The sequence below is a fragment of the Equus asinus genome, chromosome 21, assembly GCF_041296235.1.
Source record: "Equus asinus isolate D_3611 breed Donkey chromosome 21, EquAss-T2T_v2, whole genome shotgun sequence".
In the NCBI taxonomy this organism is placed as follows: domain Eukaryota; kingdom Metazoa; phylum Chordata; class Mammalia; order Perissodactyla; family Equidae; genus Equus; species Equus asinus.
This window is the reverse complement of record NC_091810.1, coordinates 57,716,014-57,724,899: the sequence shown is the minus strand read 5'-3', so window position 1 is coordinate 57,724,899 and position 8,886 is coordinate 57,716,014.

Here is an 8,886-nt window from a genome sequence, read left to right as displayed (position 1 = left end):
AACTCAATTAGGAAAAGCAACATAAGGATTAAAGGTATTACAGAAGGAGAAGGGAGGGAGAAAGGAACAGAGAGCTTGTTCAAAGAAATAATAGCTGAGAACTTCCCAAACCTGGGGAAAGAACTGGATTTATAAATACATTAAGTATATAGAACTCCTAATTACATAAATGCAAAAAGACCTTCTCCAAGGCATATAATAGTAAAACTGGCAAAAGTCAATGACAAAGAAAAAATATTAACAGCAGCAGGGCAGAAGAAAATAAACTTCAGAGGAATCCCTATCAGGCTTTCAGTGGCTTTCTCAACAGTAACCTTACAGGCTAGGAGAGAATGGAATGATATATTCAAAATACTGAAAGACAAAACTTTCAGCCAAGAATACTCTATCTAGCGAAACTATCCTTCAGATACAATGGAGAAATAAAAGCTTCCCCAGATGAACAAAAGCTGAGGGAGTTCATGGCAACTAGGCCTGCCTTACGAGAAACGTTGAAAGGAGTCTTCCCATCTGAAACCAAAAAGAAAAGATCTGCAAAACCTTCAGCAAGGAGATAAATAGACAGATAGAATCTCGGCTGGCCTAGTGGTGTAGTGGTTAAGTTCACATGCTCTGCTTTAGTGGTCCAGGGTTCGTGGGCTTGGATCCCGAGCACAGACCTACACCTCGCTCATCAAGCCATGCTGTGGTGGTGTCCCACATACAAAATAGAGGAAGATTGCTACAGATGTTAGTTCAGGGATAATCTTCCTCAAGCAAAAAAAGGAAGATTGGCAACAGATCTTAGCTCAGGGCCAATCTTCCTCACCAAAAACAAAAAAATAAACAAATAAATAGGATCAGAAAATTGCAGCTCTATGTCAGAATAGGTTAATAAACAATTATACCATAAAAGATAAAGGGAAAGAAAACATCAAAAATAACTATAAACACTTCAATTTAGTCACAAACTCACAACACAAAAAAGAACAATTTGTGACAACAATAACTCAGAGGGGGAAAAGGAAAGGGAAGGAACCTACTTTGGCTAATGGAAATAAGAAGCTATCAGAAAATAGACTATCTCCTCTATGAGATCTTTTATACAAATCTTATGATAACCACTAAACAAAATATCAGAGCAGAGCTATAAATCACAAATAGAGAGAAAACTGACAAAAACATGACAGAAAACCACCAAACTTTAATGGCACTCAGAAATACAAGGAAAAGAAACAATGGAAATATAGAACAACCAGAAAACAAGAGATAAAATAGCAGTATTAAGCTCTTGTATATCAACAATCACTCTAAATGTAAATGGACTGAATTCTTCAATCAAAAGACACAGAGTGGCTGGATGGATTAAAAAACAAGACCCAACAATATGCTGCCTCCAGGAAACACATCTCAGCTCTCAAGACAAACATAGGCTCAGAGTGAAGGGATGGAAGATGATACTCCAAGCAAATGGCAAGCAAAAGAAAGTAGGTGTACTTATATCAGAAAAAGCAGACTTCAAGATAAAAAAGACAATGAGAAACAAAGAGGGGCAGTATATAATGATAAAAGGGACATTCCACCAAGAGGACATAACACTTATGAATACATATGCACCGAACACAGGAGCACCAAAGTATATAAAGTAACTATTAACAGACCTAAAGAGAGACACTAACAACAACACAATAATAGTAGGGGACCTCAACACTCCACTTACATCAATGGATGGATCATCCAGACAGAAAGTCAACAAGGAAACAATGGCCTTAAATGAAATACTAGACCAGATGGGCTTAATAGCTATATATAGAATATTCCATCCCAAAACAGCAGAATACACAATCTTTGCAAGTGCACGTGGAACATTCTCAAAGATAGACCATATGTTGGGAAACAAGGCAAGCCTCAATAAATTTAAGAAGATTGAAATCATATCAAGCATCTTTTCTGACCATAATGCTATAAAACTAGAAGTCAATTACAAGAAAAAGGCTGGGAAAGTCACAAATATGTGGAGACTAAATAACATGCTACTGAACAACCGTTGGATCAATGAAAAAAATCAAAGGAGAAATAAAAAAATACAAGAGACAAGTGAAAATGAAAACACAACATACAGCTCTTATGTGATGCAGCAAAAGCAGTACTAAGAGGGAAATTTATAGCAATGTAGGCCTACCTCAACAAATAAGAAAAACCTCGAATAAGGAATCTTTCTTTTTCTTTTTTTTTTTTTTTGAGGAAGATTAGCCCTGAACTAACATCTGCTGCCAATCCTCCTCTTTTATTTTTCACTGAGGAAGGCTGGCACTGAGCTAACATCCATGCCTATCTTCCTCTACTTTATATGTGGGACACCTGCCACGGTATGGCTTGACAAGTGGTGTGTAGGTCCACACCGGGGATCCAAACCGGTGAACCCTGGGCCGCCGAAGCAGGACATTTGAACTTAACCGCTGTGCCACTGGGCCAGCCCCCTCAAATAAATAATCTTAAACTCCACCTAATAGAACTAGAAAAAGAAGAATAAACAAAGCCCAGAAGGAGAGAAATAATAAAAATTAGAGGAGTAATAAATGAAATAGAGACTAAAAAAACAATAGAAAGGATCAATGAAACTAAGAGCTGTTCTTTGAGAAGATAGACAAAATCGGCAAACCCTTAGCCAGACTCCCTAAGAAAAAAAGAGAGAAGGCGCAAATAAATAAAATTACAAATGAAAGAGGAGAAATTATAATGGATAGCACAGAAATACAAAGGATTATAAGATGATACTATGAAAAACTGTATGCCAACAAAAGGATAATCTAGAAGAAATGGATAAATTCTCAGACTCATACAACCTCCCAAAACTGAATCAATAATAAATAGAGAATCTGAATAGACCAATAACAAGTAAAAAGATTAAAACAGTAATCAAAAACCTCCCAAAATATAAAAGCCCAGGACCAGATGGCTTCTCTGGAGAATTCTACCAAACATTCAAAGATTTAATACCCATCCTCCTCAAACTATTCCAAAAAAAATTGAAGACAGAGTGCCTCCTAACTCATTCTATGAGACCAACATTACCATCATACCAAAACCAGACAAGGACAACACAAAGAAGGAAAATTACAGACCGATATTGCTGATGACTACTGATGCAAAAATCCTCAAGAAAATATTGGCAAACAGAATAAAGCAATACATTAAAAAGATCATATACCATGAGCAAGTAGGATTTATACTAGGAATGCAGGGATGGTTCAACATCTGCAAATCAATCAATGTGATACACCACATTAACAAAATGAGGAATAAAAATCACATGATCCTCTCAATAGATGCAGAGAAAGCATTTGACAAGATCCAACATCCATTTATGATAAAAACTCTCAATAAAATGGATACAGAAGGAAAGTAGCTCAATATAAGAAAGACCCTATGTGACAAACCCACAGCCAACATCATACTTACTGAAAGACTGAAAGCCATCCCTGTGAGAACAGGAACAAGACAAGGGTGCCTAGTCTTGCCACCCCTATTCAACATAGTACTGGAAGTGTTGACCAGAGCAATTAGGCAAGAAAAGAAAAAATTGGTATCCAAATTGGAAAGGAAGAAGTAAAACTCTGTTTGTGAACGACATGATTCTATATACAGAAAACCCTAAAGAATCCACCAGAAAACTATTAGAAATAATCAACAACTACAACAAAGTTTCAGGGTACAAAACCAACTTACAAAAATCAGTTATGTTTCATGGCCAGCCCCATGGCTGAGCGGTTAAGTTCATGCGCTCCTCTTTGGTGGCCCAGGGTTTCACCAGTTTGGATCCTGGGCGTGGACATGGCACTGCTCATCAGGCCATGCTGAGGTGGCATCCTGCATAGCACAACCAGAGGCACTCACAACTAGAATACACAACTATGTACTGGGGGGCTTTGGGGAGAAGAAGAAAAAAAAAACAGATTGCCAACAGATCTTAGTGCAGGTGCCAATCTTTAAAAAAAAAAAAAAGTCAGTTATGTTTATATACATGAATATCAAACTAGCAGAAAGAGAAGTCAAGAATACAATCCCATTTACAATCACAAGAAAAAGAATAAAATATTGAGGCCAGTCCAGTGGAATAGTGGTTAAGTGTGCATGTTCTGCTTCGGCAGCCTGGGGTTCACAGATTCAGATCCTAGGTGCAGACCTACACACTGCTCATCAAGCCATGTTGTGGTGGTGTCCCACATACAAAAAAATAGAGGAAGATTGGTGTATGGATGTTAGCTCAGGGCTAATCTTCCTCACCAAAAAAAAGAATGAAGTATCTAGGAATAAACTTAACCAAGGAGGTGAAAGACCTATACACTGAAAACTATAAGATATTATCGAAAGAAACTGAAGAAGACATAAAGAAATGGAAAGATATTCCATGTTCATGGATTGGAAGAATAAATATAGTTAAAATGTTAATATTACCTAAGACAATCTACAGATTCAATGCAATCCCAATCAGAATCTCAATGACATTCTTCAGGGAAATAGAACAAAGAATCCTAAAATTTATATGAAACAGCAAAAGACCTGGAATAGCAAAGCAATCCTGAGAAAAAAGAACAAAGCTGGAGACATCACAGTCCCTGACTTCAAACTATTCTACAAAGATACAGTAATCAAAACAGCATGGTATTGGCACAAAAACAGACACACAGATCAATGGAACAGAATTGAAAGCTCAGAAATAAAACCACATCTATGGGCATCTAATCTTCAACAAAGGAGCCAAGAACACATAATGGAGAAAGGAAAGTCTCTTCAATAAATGGTGCTGGGAAAACTGGACAGACACATGCAAAAGAATGAAAGTAGACCATTATCTTACACCATACACAAAAATTAACTCAAAATGGGTTAAAGATTTGAGTGTAAGACCTGAAACCATAAAACTCTTACAAGAAAATATGGGCAGTACACACTTTGACATTGGTCTTAGCAGCATCTTTTTTAATACCACGTCTACTCAGGCAAGGGAAACAATAGAAAAAATAAACAAATGGGACTACATCAGCCTAAAAAGCTGCAAGATAAAGGAAGCCAGGAACAAAAGGAAAAGACAGCCCACTAACTGGGAGAAAATATTTGCAAATTATATACCTGACAAGGGGTTAATTTCCAAAATATAAAAGGACTCCTATAACTCAACAGCAAAAAAACAAACAACCCAATCAAAAAATGGGCAGAGCATATGAACGGACATTTTGCCAAAGAAGATATACAGATGGCCAACAGACATATGAAAAGATGTTCAACATCACTAATTACTAGGGAATGCAAATCAAAACTACAATGAGGTATCACCTTACACCTGTCAGAATGGCTATAATTAACAAGAAAAGAAACAATAAATGTTGGAGAGGCTGTGGAGGAAAAGGAATTCTCATACACTGCTGTTGGGAATGCAAACTGGTGCAGCCACTATGGAAAGCAGTATGGAGATTCCTCAAAAAACTCAAAATAGAAATACCATATGATCCAGCTATCCCACTACTGGGAATTTATCCAAAGAACACAAAATCAACAATAAAAAGAGATTTCTGCACCCCTATGTTCATTGCAGCACTATTCACAATAGCCAACATGTGAAAGCAACCCAAGGGCCCATCAACTGGTGACCAGATAAAGAAGATGTGGTATATATACACAATGGAATACTACTCAGCCATAAAAAAGACAAAATCGTCCCATTTGCAACAACATGGATGGACCTTGAGGGTATTATGTTAAGCAAAATAAGTGAGACAGAGAAAGACAACCACTGTATGATTTCACCCATATGTGGAAGATAAACAAACACATGGACAAAGAGAACAGATTAGTGCTTACCAGAGGGGAAGGGGATGGGGAGGGGGTGGGCAAAAGGAGTAAAGGGGCACATATGTATGGCAACAGATAAAAACCAGTCTACTGGTGGTAAACAATGCAGTCTACACAGAAACTGATGTATAATAATGCACACCTTTTTGCTTGAGGAAAATTGTCGCTGAGCTAACATCTGTGCCAATCTTCCTCTATTTTATGTGGGATGCCACTACAGCGTGGCCTGATGAGCAGCGCTAGGTCCGCCCAGGGATTCCAACCAGCAAACCCCTGCCGAGGAACCGGGTGCGTGAACTCCACAGGCTAGGCTACCGGGCGGCCTCAGGGGTTCTTTTTCAGGTGATAAAAATGTTCTGAAACTGAAGAAGTTGATGGTTGCACATATCTCTGAATATGCAAAAAGTCACTGGACGGTGCACTTTAAAGGAGTGAGCTTATGTGAACCATATTCCAAGGAAGCTGTTTAAAAGAACTGAAGGAAGAGCAGGGGTGGACCCAGGGGCAGCCGGACCGAGGGCTCTGCCATCGCCAGGCTCTCCCATCTGTGGGTTGGCTCTTGATGCTGGCAGGGTGACAGCCATGCCCCTGCCACCAGGAAAAGCCAGTTTATGGTAAGAGACACTGAAGCCTGAATGCAGGATTCGGTAAAACACCCAAACCCGGGAACTTCTGCCCCCACCCACCTCCGTGGTAGCCGAGGTGAGGTCCAGCTGATAAGCAGAGATTGGAAGCGTCTTAGTGTGGGTTCCAAGAAGCAGAGCCTGCGACAAGGACGTGGGTGCAGGTAGTGTCTGGAGAAGGTGGTCCCAGGCAGCAGGAGTGAGGACGGAAGGAAGTGAGGGAAGGGACGGAAACCCACCAGGGACGTTGCTGGGTAGCTTCTGCTGGGAGCCCTGGGGCCTAATCGCGGGAGACCCTCTGAGACAGGGCCAGGGCTTGGGTGAGGCAAGTGAGGCACGTAGGGGGCCAAGTTTCAGGGGCATTAGCACTCGGGTGCCGCCCCTGCTCTGGCGCGCCCCTGACTGTGAGTGCCGCCGGAAACTTTGCACCCAGCCGCCTCTCTTGCTTTATCCTAGTCGCTGCCCTGCTCTGAGAGACTGTAGAGCTCACCTCACAATTCCCTCCAAGCAGTGAGGAGCCTGGGTGTCTTGTCAGTGACCCCTGTCCCAAACTGATTGAGCGTTGCCCCTGGGTCGCTAAATCCTGGTACTTCCAGCCCTCGGGCCGAGAGTCAGACAAGGAAGCTGCTGCCCTCCAGGAACGCCCGCCGGGGATGAGGTGAACTCGGAGGTCGGCTGGGGGCCCGTGCCTGAGCATCCGCAGCATCGGCAGCGGAGAGCCAGGCTTGTCTGGAAACAGTCTGGGCAGGGCTGTAGCGGTTCCCTCCCTGCACCCCGGCCCCTTCTGCTTCTTTGACGTTTGAAGCCAGCTGAGGAAAGCTGCACTTGAAGAACTTGGCTTAGGTCTCCTGGAATATGGGAGCTGGACTTCTGCTGTCCTGAAAGCACCCCACTCAAGAAGACACCTGAAGGGGAATGTGTGGGAGATGCTCTGTCAGAAACCCGGGACAGCCGGGCTTAGAAGGTGTCAACCAGGTCACTGACAGGAGTTTCTGAAAAACCCACAGAAGCGCTCCAGGGGAGGAAGGGAGGCAGCAGGCCACAGCGGATCGCCTCGGGGCCAGACCCTCACCAGGGCCGTCCTGGCATGCCCTCTGCTCCCTGCCTTGCCTCCCTCTCCCAAGCCATTCCTGGAGGAGGGAGAGGCAGCAGAGTGAGTGCTGAGAAGAAAGGGAAGGACAAAGTGGAGAAGCAGGGAAGAAGGCAGCCTCCCCGCCTTCCCCAGCGCGATTTTCTCAGCCCAAAGAAGGCCCAGCTGGAGGAGGGGGTGGGGTGCTCAAGTGGGTAAGAGATCTTCATTCGGATAGTTGATTGGACTGGACTTTTCTAATACCTAAAAAATAAGAGAGTATTGGGGCTGGCCCCGTGGCCGAGTGGTTAAGTTCGCGCGCTCCGCTGCAGGCGGCCCAGTGTTTCGTCGGTTCGAATCCTGGGCGCGGACATGGCACTGCTCGTCAGACCACGCTGAGGCAGCGTCCCACATGCCACAACTAGAGGAACCCACAACGAAGAATACACAACTATGTACCGGGGGGCTTTGGGGAGAAAAAGGAAAAAAATAAAATCTTTAAAAAAAAAAAAAAAATAAGAGAGTATTAACACCCACGTGTGACTCAGAAGGCTGCGAGGTCTGCCCAAGCGTCAGACGAGTAGGGAAGAGTGAGTCAACAGGGTCAACGGCACAGGTCTGCAGGGGCGGCGGGAGAGGAAAACAGTCATTTTCTGCGCCCGTCTTCCTGGGTTCACTCATTCGTTAAACCTACGTCCTCCATTCTAGCCCAGCCCAAATGTGCCAAAATGGCACAATTATAAAATTCTGTCTGTATTTCTAAAATTTGTTTAGAACTTGAAAGAGAGGACAGGTGTGGTTAATAGGCACCCTTGGATACCCGGCAGCCAGTGAGGGCCTGTCCTCTGGGTGCTGACACTATTTCCAAAGCAAAGAGAGTTGTTGGGAGCTGAGCAGCCACCCCAAGGGTGCTGCTGCAGCCTCTCCCCTTCACAGAGGCCCCAAGGGTGGAGATAGACTCTTGGCAGCCAAGGCAGGAAGCTCTAAGAACTAAATGTTAATAACAAGGCCAGAATTGACACTTGGTCAAGGTGCTAAGGTACTGCTGTCCTGGCTGTCGGTGGCCAGCATAGTTATCTAATAGCTTGAGCATCATCTTTGAGAAAAGCTGGCCCTCGCATGCTTGTTTCTGGCTCCTGCGTGCTTGCTGCTGGCGCAGTGATGGGTGGCGAGGGATTCTCCCTCTAGTCCAAGGCGAAGGAAGGGACAGTCTAGCTCAGGGCTTGCAAATTTCATGTGCACACAGGTCACCCAGGCTCTTGTTAAAATGCAGAGTCGGCTTCACCAGGTCTGGAGTAGGGCCGGGATTACACATTTCTAACCAGCTCATAGGTGACGTCTGTGCTTTGGTCCTTGGACCAC